The sequence below is a fragment of the Oncorhynchus kisutch genome, linkage group LG8 (assembly GCF_002021735.2).
Source record: "Oncorhynchus kisutch isolate 150728-3 linkage group LG8, Okis_V2, whole genome shotgun sequence".
Classification (NCBI taxonomy): domain Eukaryota; kingdom Metazoa; phylum Chordata; class Actinopteri; order Salmoniformes; family Salmonidae; genus Oncorhynchus; species Oncorhynchus kisutch.
Window position 1 is genome coordinate 56,776,701 of NC_034181.2, and position 12,679 is coordinate 56,789,379.

Below are 12,679 nucleotides of genomic sequence, written 5' to 3' on the forward strand. Positions count from 1 at the left end.
TCAGTTCATGCTTGAAAACCCAGAAACGTTGTTGAGTTACAGCAGTTCTGAATGGAAGAGTGGGCCAAAATTCCTCCACAGAGACGTGAGAGACTGATCAACAACTACAAGAAGCGTTTGGAGTCGTTGCCGCTAAAGGTGGCACAACCAGTTATTGAGTGTAAGGGGGCAATTACTTTTTCACATGGGGGCATTGGGTGATGCATAACTTTGTTTATGAAATAAATTAAACAAGTATGCAATTGTTGTGTTATTTGTTCACTTGGGTTCCCTTTATCTAATATTAGGTTTTGGTTGAACATCTGATAACATTCAGTATAAAACAAATATGCAAAAGTAGGGAAAAATAGAAAGATGGGAAATACTTTCACAGCTCTGTATATTTCCTGGTTCAGTATTATACTGTAGGCCGACCAAGACAAAACATTACACATTCTAATGCTTAGGTAAAGATAAGCATGAGTCAAATATGACACCTAGTGGTAAAATGAAGCCCTTACAGATTTCTATTGGTATGGACTATGATAGAAGATGATGAGGATAGCTAGAGCAGGTTTCTCCCAGCCTTGTTCCTGTAGAGCTACCGTCCTGGACGTTTTCAGTCCAACCCTAATCTAGTGCACCTGATTCTAATAATTAGCAGGTTGATAAACTGAATCAGGTTAGTTACAACTGGGGTTGAAAGGAAAGGAGGGTAGCTCTCCAGGAACAGGGTCGGAGAACCTTGAGATAGAGGATGCTGGGTCTGTACAAGAAAAACACAGGGTGTCTCATACAGAAACACAAGAGGAATGGGGCCGTAAGCGGTGTAAGGAGCGGTCATCTGCTGATGTCCATTATAGATACAGAGGCCCCTAAGAGCCGGAAGGCCCCAAGGAGATGGCATGGAGGCGTGTTGTAGAGGCCTTTGCTCCTAACTGTGTCGGTCTTTCCTGCTCCACGAAGCACTCTGACCTCCCAAACAGGCAACATGATATTTCTCCCTGCCTGGCCTATTTAGAGTCCTTTGCGAGTCTCCTTTCCATCCTGGGTTTGGCGCCGAGCTCTACCAGGCCCAAGTGTTACAGTCTCAATTGTTGAGGTAAATAAATAAACATCATGAGGTCTCGTTTAACAATGAAAACCCTCATTTGATTCGTTTTATAGAACTAATACAATCTCTTAAGCCTACTAAAAGGATTCATCTGATGGGTGTTACAAAATGAGACACACAATGTTTGTTTATCATGCATGTAGAGAAACCTTCAGTAATGAGCAATAAAAACACAAAAAAGTGATAAAGTAGAAATGTGCTTATAAGCACCTTTGATTCATTGTGAGGCCACCCACCATATGATCTGTCTATTTAAAGAGCAGACATGGGACTGCCCTGACTAATATTGCTCTAGGCAGATAGAGACGAGACATGATTGAAGAGTTGGAGACTGTCTGGTTATCTAACCAGTTATTTCTATCCAATAGGGTTGCATTTTTCCTTCAGGCTACAGTATTGTATTAGCGCTAACAGAACAAGACAGTCAATAACATTAAAATTAAAACTTTGGAAGACATTTCCTTAAAATGTAACCCCATGATTCCCAGAGTGATGACATGCCATAACGAATCCATAACTTTTAAGTGGTAATTGATTCGGTTCCAAAATAGAATCACTCACCGAGGGTTTATTTGAGCTAATTTTATCCCCACTCTGCTATCTCTAGGCTCTCTATCGGTCTGGCCTGGTAGTGTTGGCATGCTGTATCATACTACACAGACAGAAAACTAACTTGCTCACTACCAAAAGAAGGTCTCACTGACGGACAGGACGGACAGAACAGACAGACAGACACACCTGCCAGTTCACCTGTGCACTGAACACTGATGGATTACCATATTGGCTGCAATTTTGTTTAATGTTTTACTGCGTAGTGTTATAACAATACATAATCTCAAGTATTTGATGAAATTAATGCTATTATTCTGCTGTCCCGTTTGCATTATCCAGTACATGTAATGTATTTCTCAGTCAGGAAAGTACATTGTTTAGGCAGAGGCTCATTGATGACACACTAGCACGAAAGCGGTTTCTCGATGCTTTGGTAATAACTCCAATAGATATTGCAATTGTTTTACTTCCTCATCAACACTGGCCGTTCTGCTTCCTCACTCTACATCTCTCCCCATGATGGTGGGGTATGGGGTGGGAAAAGTCTATGCTAGATACAATACAGGGGGCATCTTTTCCTAAAGCAATCTTTTGACATCACAACTTGGATTTGCATCAACTAACCAGTTAATTAGTAGCAGAACAGGAAGTAACAGAATTACAGGAAGCTGCAACTACTGTATATTTTCCTAATGAGGGTGGGGAATGACCTAACTCAATCAATGTAAATAGTGCTCAATAGTGCTCAACCCCAGACCCCTATCATTACTGACAATGGGCGGAATTACTCGCCGTTTTCGGTAGGGTTTCTAAAGAATCTCTGTGAATATAGCAATATGATTAAGAAAAACAACAAGAAGTGTAAGACTCAAGTCTGTGCTGAGGCTGGGGTCATTGTTAGGGAAAGCTGTAAAAAAGGACAGCCTCGCGATGACACATTTTGACCTTTGCATTGGTACCGTAGGAAATCCTGTCGTGAGAGGACAGGAACCCATGCTGGGTGACCCTGATCCTGTCAACAGCCCCTGAAACTGGGAGAGGGTGGACTTCATGCTGAAGCAGGGCTCAACCTGCATTAGTGATGAGGAACACAGTGAAACCCTGAACAGTAGTAGTAGGCTACACAAAGCCAACATGTATGGACATGTCTGAAATATTTCATGAAATATTGATGGTTTTGTCATCATTAGCAATTTTATTCACTCTTATTTCATAGCCCACTATATCATTGTAATAAACCAGTAAAATTGCCCATAAAGGTAACCTGTCAGCAGCTCAACTGACACATTTTCTAGGTGAAACCACAATGTTGGGTTACAGTTGATGCGGCTGCTGCGTGGCTAGAATGATGCATATAATGGCTATGGGCATGCTTTGTCACAACTGTCACGTCAGTGAGGGAACTAAAGATAAAACTGGCTCTATTTCTGTCAGTCCTCAGATGGGTTCCTCTTTCTCCCCTCCAGGCCCCTCGCTGTCCGCAGACACATGCGCCCTGGCACCTGAACACTGTCATCCAGTGGGACATGCAGCCAGCCCTGGTCCCAATGCTACCAGATGTTCCCAAATAAACCAGAACACACAGGACGGGGAGTAGTGGAGGGGATCAGCTATGTGAACACACATCAGGAAGGATAGTGGTTTCCGTATATCCCCCCCCCAAAAAAAACTATTGGGAAGCACACTGTCTACTCCCCCAGTGATTCCTCTCTCTGCCCTTAATGCAGGAGAACATCAGCAGTTCAGCTCCCTGTAAGCTGGTGCACATGATGTTCTGGAGACAAGGTGCGCAAATAATCTCTGAAGAACGGAAGGACAGAGCCTCTGTGTGTGGTCGGGAGAGTGTTCTGTTGAACAATGGAAAGCATTGTCAGAAGAGTTAAAGTTCCAAATTCTACTGTGAGGCCCCAACTAGAGTCAGGGCTACAAGGCCGCTGTCACACCTCTAGGTCTATTCTCCTCTGAAAGAGACACTATCTGCCCTGTTAAGGCTGCAGTGTGAATAACATTCATTTTATAGGTGCATTATAGGCAATTACAAGCAAACAAGTCATAATAAATGACAGAAATTGGAGAATTGATGACAGAATTGGAGCACAGTCTGTGGAAGTGGCCGGGAATAGTTGTGACCGGGACAGAGACCTGGTGGGTTGAACAGAGGTGCGATTGAGATGCGTGTCCCTGCTAGGGAAGGTACTGTCCTCTCTGCCGGCTACAGCATGCGGAGAAGAACAGTGTGGCGTGTAAAGGTGGAGGGTCAGATGATTGTCTGAGGACTTGTGTTGTATTATCATCATCATCATCATCATGTTGGTAGGTGGTTCCTCTGTATGTTCTTATGATCAATAGCTGAGTAAGGCCAATGCTGTAGAACTGAAGATAGCTAAGTATTTTCTAACAGTTATACAGTAATGAAACTGTAGCTGGATATCAATGAGATACCTGTATCCGTACCGTCCACATCGATTATCACAGAGTTCCCATTGTTTCCTTATTGGCCCACTCCGAACAATAGTGCCAGTGGGTGACAGAGTTCTTGCTGTTCCTGCTCAGAGCCTGTTCACAGACAGGACAATTGATGACGATAACAATGATCACTGTTTAGCAAAAACACAGAAAATGTATTCATTATGTGCTTAACATGGCTTGTAATTTGTTGGCCCCTAGACGAAAATCGGTTTATCATAGATTCAAGATTGTGCAAGTGATACTGTAGAGTAGCATAGCATGGCTCTCCGGTTGTATGACCTCTAGCCAGACAGGTTTATCAGTCTAATCTGTTGGAGGAGACTTCAGTCCTGGTTTAAAGGATATGTTGATGTATTGGCTAATGGCCAAGCCTACTGTACTCTGTATGTTTTCAGGGTATATAAAAAGGGAAAGGGGGATACCTAGTCAGTTGTCCGACTGAATGTATTCAACTGAAATGTGTCTTCTGCATTTAACCCAACCCCTCTGAATCAGAGAAGTGTGGGGGGCTGCCTTAAAATCAGCAGGTAGGCAGGTAGCCTAGTGGTTAGAGCGTTGGACTAGTAACCGAAAGGTTGCAGGATCGAATCCCTGAGCTGACAAGGTAAAGCAATCTGTTGTTCTGCCCCTGAACAAGGCAGTTAACCCACTGTTACTTGGCCATCATTTAAAATAAGAATTTGTTCTTAATGGACTTGCGGAGTTAAATAAAAAGGTACAAATATATATATTTTTAAATCGACATTCACGTCTTCGGCACCCGGGGAACAGTGAGTTAACTGCCTTGCTCAGGGGCAGCAAGGCAGAATTTTACCTTGTCAGCCTGGGGATTTGATCCAGCAACCTTTCGGTTCCTGGCCCAACGCTTTAACCACTAGGCTATATACTGTACTTAAAGGGGAATAATGGCAAATTTCAAAGAAAAAAAACTCTTACTCGTTGTTGGACTGTCAAAGTACGCACCTCGCTGCAGGGAGAGCGAGGTAGACCTAGAACGAGATCTACATCACAGGGTAATACAGGCCACTCCCTGCAGCGCTCGATAGACCTTGGTGGAATAACGCAAATCTACGACTAAATATAAATGTTCTGTCACAGCTAAAATACTAAATTTGATCGTGAGATATGGCATAAATATCTGATGTGATAAATTTGGGATTGCAGGTTCCTAATTTTCCTTCTCTGAGACCTCTGCCAAGCAAGGAGGAAAGAAACCTCCCACTTTTACCTTGCAACCCCATTGGACATAATTTCACATGCCGATGAACATTGTCTCTCTCTGACTGTAGACTACATCCCTCGCTGCACGGTGTGATCTTCACAGCAAAATACATCTACTAAAATAAGAGGGAAAGACTAGTGAGAGTGCAACATAGCATCCACTTCATAGGATGACATATACGGGCTCTAAAGCTAATTTATGGAACACGTTTCATCAGATTGTAACTTTCCTACAGTAGCCAGCTGACAGCGAACATATCCTTGTAAATTAATTTCTGTTGCAGATATACAGTAATAGATAGATGCCTTCATCACTACCCGGCTATCGAAATGCGATTTATGCTGAATGTCCCAAGTTTTCATTGGGGTAGATCAAATATGCTATTATTACATGTATTATTAGCCTGCAGGTATATGTTTTAATTGGTAGAATAATGAGAATCACTTACAAAATGATGCAGAGGATTTAGTTTGCAAGCCAGGGCCAAATTGCTTTCCTCGGAGCGAGTAAGAGAATGTGATAATGAAGGCAAATTTGATCAAATGGAAAAGCATTCTTACAGCCTATGTTTGCATCAAATACTGGTGCATCAAATACCCTACCTCCTAGGGATTTATTATGTGTAGCATACTCCATCATCACTGTAATCAAAAGCTGCAGTGTTGCTCATTGGATTACCCCAGATCATGGCATAGGCTATGTGAAAGTTTATAAAGACAAAAGGAGGACACATGGAATTCTTTTTGGATGGTTGACATGACAACAGTAGGCTGATGTTCTTATCTAAAATGACTCGCGCCTGGTAAAAACCAATTGCGCAATTTATTCCAAAATCCTAACAAAATACACCAGCAACATAATTCAGGAGATAAAAAGGGTTGTGAGCACAGTGTTTCTGATCAGATCGACAACTGTCTTCTAATGGATTTGTTTGGCTATGTTGGCGTCTTTAAAAAACAGACTTTTCTGCTTGGTCTCAAGAGCATTGAAAGAGAGAAATGAAATAGCATACTACAGACGACTGATGATGCTTCTGACTATATAGGAAAAGGCGTGTTGTATGAAAACTGTCAGTGTGTTGTGTTTATGAGGAGCCCCCCTCGTGTCTGTTTTAGCATGATATGGCTGCTGTTTCCTCCTTGCTTGGCAGACATCTCAGAAAATGAGAAATTGTGACCCAAATTTATCACATAAAAATGTATATGCCATATTTCATAATCGATTGAACTTCACAAATGTAGTATTCTTGCTTTGACAGAATGTTTATATTTGTCGTAGACCTGCGTTATTCCACAAAGTTCTATCTAGCGCTGCAGTGAGTGGGAGGCTGTATAACCCTGTGATGTAGTCTACCTCATGAGTGAGAGAGGTGCACACTTTGTCCGATTGTACAACGAGGGGTTTAGGAACATGGACAAATTGTAAAAATGTGCCGCTATTCCTCTTTAAGATAGGTACAGTATCAGTGATGAGGGGGGAATATTTGACAATATAACATTAATTCCCCCACCAACAACTTTGAAATATTGTGTGTTGTGACTGCATAATGAAAAGATACTGACTCGGGCCCTTTCAAGGAAATGCAACACGCACGCTCACACGCACACGCACACACACACACACACACCTTGTGACAATGACATGACATGCTCATTAAAACTCCCACAATGAGATGTCCTGCAGTTCTCAGGTCAGTGTGCTCCTTGAGCCCCCTGCCTACTGCTAAAGCTGCTCTGAGATACTGGAACAGCAGATGCATCCCTTCCTCCCTCCCATCCCCTTCACCTCTCACCCACCTCCAGTCATCCAGAGTTGCCTGAGGATTGAGCTACGGATCAATAATGTGAAAGGGATTGTAAACCACAGCAGGACTCATATACAGTTACAGTAGTGTTACTTCAGCACTAGAACAGAAGACTCATCTTTTGCCAGTATCACTGCGGTCACCAACTCTAGCCATGCGATGTGAAACCCTGCGTAATAGCATAGAGTAGACTATATTTTTATGCTGCTAATGTATTGTCACCGAGCCCCCTTCAGGTAATAAATTGAGCCTTCAACTAAGTGTAGAAACAAGACACTAAGTACATTTCCAGTCCATCCTTGATCTTTCATGCTGGTTTAGGTTTTAAAGCTCGGGCCATTTATAAGCTATTTTTAAACCTCTTAACTGTTACACAACACAACACATATCCCTTATCTTGAAGATTTACAACAGGACAGGCAGCCAAACGGGTGAGAGAATACAAAGATGTACCATGCTGCTTTACGAGACAGGAAACAGCTATCTGAAAGACACTGTTACTAGCTCTTTTAGCTTAATTTCAAAAGCATTTCCATTTCAGTTTCCACAACTGATGACATTTTGAGTTGAAAATATAGATACCTTCAAATGTTATTCATATAACAGAAGCATAATAAAAAAAATGGTCTCCTTTCAGCACCTGGAATCCATTCAGAAAACTAAAACTAGACCATTATCAAATATGTATTATTGGACACGTGTTCCCTAAAAATAAGTTATGACACCGTGTTTTACATTGATATGACGCTCAAAGAGAACACCAAACACAAGTTAAGAATATGACCCATGGTTAAAAAGCCTTATTTAGTATGGCTTAATGACACTTTGGCTTTTTATTTGACTACTACTGAACAGCCTCAACAAACCCGACACAGGCTACTTTGTATCCAGTCTGAACTGTAGTAAGTGACTACTCTTTCTGTGTCTCGCTTGGCCATGGTGCCAACCATGGTGCTGATGCACCCTGTATGTAGTGGCTTCTTTACACTGGCATTACCAGGATTAGACCTGAACAACGAGGGAATTGTGGTGTCATCATCAGGTGTTAGATGGAGAGGCAGGAGGGTTCCGAGCATTAATATCCTGTGAATCCCTGGGAGAAGTCACCTTAGAGTGCAGCCAGAGAGATTGGGCCATGGTCAGGGAGGGAGGGTTGGTGTGAATGGCTGTACCCTGGGCTGTTTTTAGCAGAACAGTTGGCGTTGAGGTGTCACTGAGAGGGCACAAATAATTAGGACAGAAATTAATGAGGCCAAGGCTGCTTGTGTTAGCCTGGTTAGACTTGACTGAATGCTACTCTCACCACTGTACATGGTTGAGGGCAGCATTCAGTCTGGTTTAGCCAGGCTATGAATCTGTTTGCAGCTAAATCAGCATACCAGGAATGAATACTAGCTAACTTACTGTACACCAATCTGAAGCTGAGCTCTCCAGTAATGGCAAGGCTACAAATGAATAGCAGATGAGTCAAGCCAGCACTTAGTGACAACTTAATGACATCCACTGCAGACTATGTCAAGCTAATGCAGTGGTAGTCACTGTTGGGGAGACTGTTAAAATGACAGCCTATCAGTCACTAGGCTTATTTCTGCCTTCCTTTGAAGTGAGAAAAAAAAAAAAACATTATTCTGCAAGTGTAAACATTCTCACTATATGGCATAACTGTATTTCCTGGCAGAAAGGGCCTGGCCGATACCTAAAAGTGTTCCTCCTCAAAATATTTGAGAGCTTGCAGATTTAACCCTCAAGGCATTGTCTCATTTTAACTCCCAACGTACTTCATTGACATACACTACCAGTCCAAAGTTTTAGAACACCTCTTCATTCAAGGGTTTTCTTGATTTTTGCTCATTTTTGGTTACTACATGATTCTATATGTGCTATTTCATAGTTTATGCCTTCTATTATTCTACAATGTAGAAAACAGTAAAAATAAAGAAAAACCCTTGAATGAGTAGGTGTTCTAAAACTTTGGACCGGTGGTGTACAAGTGAAAGACAGGCAGAGTTAACAGCAAAATGAGATGCTCGCAGGTGTATAGTCCCTTGACCTACATAAAATCACTTACAAATCCCTCAAGGGCATTCCTTCCTGGTTTCTTTTTCCCTGACAGGTTGACCCTAAACCAAATTGTCAGAACAGTTTAATTCAGGTTGGATAAGGTCAAATCAATTGGTGAAGGAGTTCTTGAAAACCATGTAACATGTTCTACTCCTTATATCAGCCTCTGACTCATCAGTATATTGGGTCCAGGCCGTTATATTGCAGAACCAAGGAAAGACAGCGCAGAGCTAATCCAATAACATATGACCTGTCCGGATAGTGAAACATCAAGCCAGCATCAAGCTACTGTTACACAAAACTAAGGCTTGATTTACACATGGCTGGAAAACTGTTTCAGCCAAATCAGCACACAGGATCCAAACTACCTGTTTAATGAAACAATTGAAGACCCACAGAATGTAGAGATGTTGAATCTAATAGAAATAAAACATTTAAAAGTATGAACATTTAAGCACTCACTGTAAAGTCTCTCTGGATAAGAGCGTCTGCTAAATGACAGATATAATGTCAAATATGCAGCCGTTTTCATCTCAATATCAAATCATTTCTATGTTTTTATTTTAATTTTTAACAATTTTTCTCCCCAATTTCATGGTATCCAATTGTTGTAGTAGCTACTATCTTGTCTCATCGCTACAACTACAACGAAGGTTGAAAGTCATGCGTCCTCCGATACACAACCCAACCAGCCGTACTGCTTCTTAACACAGCGAGCATCCAACCCGGAAGCCAGCCGCACCAATGTGTCGGAGGGTACACCGTGCACCTGGCAACCTTGGTTAGCGCGCACTGCGCCCGGCCCGCCACAGGAGTCACTGATGCGCGATGAGACAAGGACACCCCTACCGACTAAGCCCTCCCTAACCCGGACGACGCTAGTCCAATTGTGCGTCGCCCCACGGACCTCCCGGTCGCGGCCGGCTACGACAGAGCCTGGGCGCGAACCCAGGGACTCTGATGGCACAGCTGGCGCTGCAGTACAGCGCCCTTAACCACTGCGCCACCCGGGAGGCATCAAATCATCTCTAGGTAGTAATTAAGTACCCTACTGTGATTACTTTCAATTAAAAATGTCAAAAAGAAGCGTCTTAGCAAACAAACAAAGAGCAATTTCTCAAGCAAAAATTTCTCGAGGGCTGTCTGAGAGTGGTCTGTGTAGGAAGGCCAAAACAAAAAACTAGCTGTTATTTTTTTTTACATTCTTACATTTTACACATTTAGTAGATGCCCCTATCCAGAGCGACTTACAGGAGCAATTAGGGTTAAGTGCCTTGCTCAAGGGCACCATGGACACATTTTTCACTTAGTTGGTTCTGGGATTCAAACCAGTGACTTTTCAGTTACTGGCCCAACACTCTTAACTGCTAAGCTACCTGCCGTGGTCTATTAATACATTTTATCGCAAGGTGCTCAAATTATCGCCAAACTCAAATAAACCAAAATAGGCTGAAATTTAAGGCGGCCTTTTCAAACAGCTTTACACTCAAAGGCATTTTCATACATTTTCACAATTTCACAGTATTATTCCAACCTTATTGTGTGGAAATGTATATAAAACACAGGAAAATATAGTTTGACTGCACTGGGCCTTTTAAAAGCTCAGCAGAACCTCACAAATGCTGTCCATCAGGTCTGAATCCAGTCAGATGAATGATTGACCAGGTTAGGCAGCAAAGGTCTTTGTTTCAAGGTGTGGTGCCAGTTGTAGTACTACAATGAGGTGGCTGAGGACTTTCCAATCCTAATATAAGACGGTGGTTAAATGTTAGTGGTGGGTTGGCACTGGGCATAATACACTACGCATAGGTTTAATTTCAAACTAATAAATTCCCAGAAGAGGTCTCTTGGCTTCCAACCAATATTAGGATAGTGGGACATGGTAGACATTGGTTAGACACTGTGGCACTTAAAAGTATGAACATTGTAAACATGTGTATTCTTGTCTTTCTTCCAAAGGCACAGGTCATATATGTGTGATTTTTTTCCCCCTTTATTTAACTAGGCAAGTCAGTTAAGAACAAATTCTTATTTTCAATGACGGCCTAGGAACAGTGGGTTAACTGCCTGTTCAGGGGCAGAACAACAGATTTGTATCTTGTCAGCTCAGGGATTTGAACTTCCAACCTTCCGGTTACTAGTCCAACGCTCTAACCACTAGGCTACGCTGCCGCCCCGATTGCTTATAGTGTTTCAGTTCTAGTGTCTGTATTTGTCTGTCTGCTACGGTTATGATGTACCTCAACTGTATGAGTGGCTCTAGTTTCCATTTAGCCTACTTTATCCCTACTGTACGTCCCGGTACACAGTCAATACAGCAGTTTTGCAGTCATTAACACTTTTACACTACGAAGGATGCTAGGGGAGCTACAGCAGAGATCAGCACACAGGAGCCAAACTACCCGTTTTATGAAACAATCGAAGACCCACAGAATGTAGAGATATTGTATCTAATATAAATAAATACCTATGAACATTTATGCACTCACTACTGTAAAGTCTCTCTGGATAAGAGCATCTGTTAAATGACTAAAAAGTCAAATGCAGACGTTTTTTTCTCTCTCGGTATCAAATCATTTCTGGGTAACAATTAAGTAACCTACTGTGATCCCTTTCAATTCAAATTGTAAAAAAAGAAGCACAAATATTGTCACGGCAAAAAGTTTCACGGGGACTGTCTGAGAGTGGTCTGCGTTGGGAGGCCAAACAAAAAAAACGAGCTATTATTGGCAGAGAGGTTTGGAACTCTTTTTTTTTAAATGACATTTTAGTCATTTAGCAGACGCCCCTATCCATTTAGCCTACTTTATCCCTACTGTACATCCCGGTACACAATCAATACAGCAGTTTTGCAGTCATTAACGGTTATACACGGGCACTACAGAAGTTGCTATAGCAGAGATTTGAAAGACTTTCCGGAGTCAGTAATAATTGCCAAGGCGGCTTTATATATCTGTCAAATAATTGAAATATGAAGCTAGTGCTGAACTTAAGATACTGGTTATTTAGGCTTTTCCCAAAGTTGCAAAACTATCACTAAACTGTCTTCTAAACAGGGTCTGTTGTTTTTTAAACGTATGGAAGAAGGCAGATGGAGACTCCGCTTGGCTAAGGTAAAATGAGCTTGAGTAGAGAGAGAGGAAATAAGGAGGAGGAGGGCTGCAGTTATGTTGAGAGACGTCTGTGCCACCCCGGCCCTCAGAGAGAGCAGATGCAGCTCTGGCAGATGGGCTGAGACCCTTCGCATATGTTAGGAGGACACCGCTCCAAGCATTCCCGGTCTCATCTTTGCCTGCTAAAAAATCATCTTCTGCTCCTCTTTCCCTTTCTAGCTGCATCTCGGGACATGGTGATGCTCTCCCGTCACCACCCCCTGTCAGGCAGGGCGAATGTGACCTCATTTGCTTGTATAGAGTTTCTACTGGTTGCTGATGGTTGTGCAGAATTGTACTAGGCCCAAATGCACAATGAGGATTGG

The 12,679-nt window shown here is 42.3% G+C and overlaps 1 protein-coding gene across 8 annotated transcripts in view; it reads right to left on the reverse strand.

The window, feature by feature from the left end:
• Positions 1–12,679, reverse strand: part of LOC109895530 (diacylglycerol kinase zeta-like) — a 136,360-nt gene that overhangs the window by 87,084 nt on the left and 36,597 nt on the right. The gene's annotated exons all lie outside the window — the stretch shown is intronic.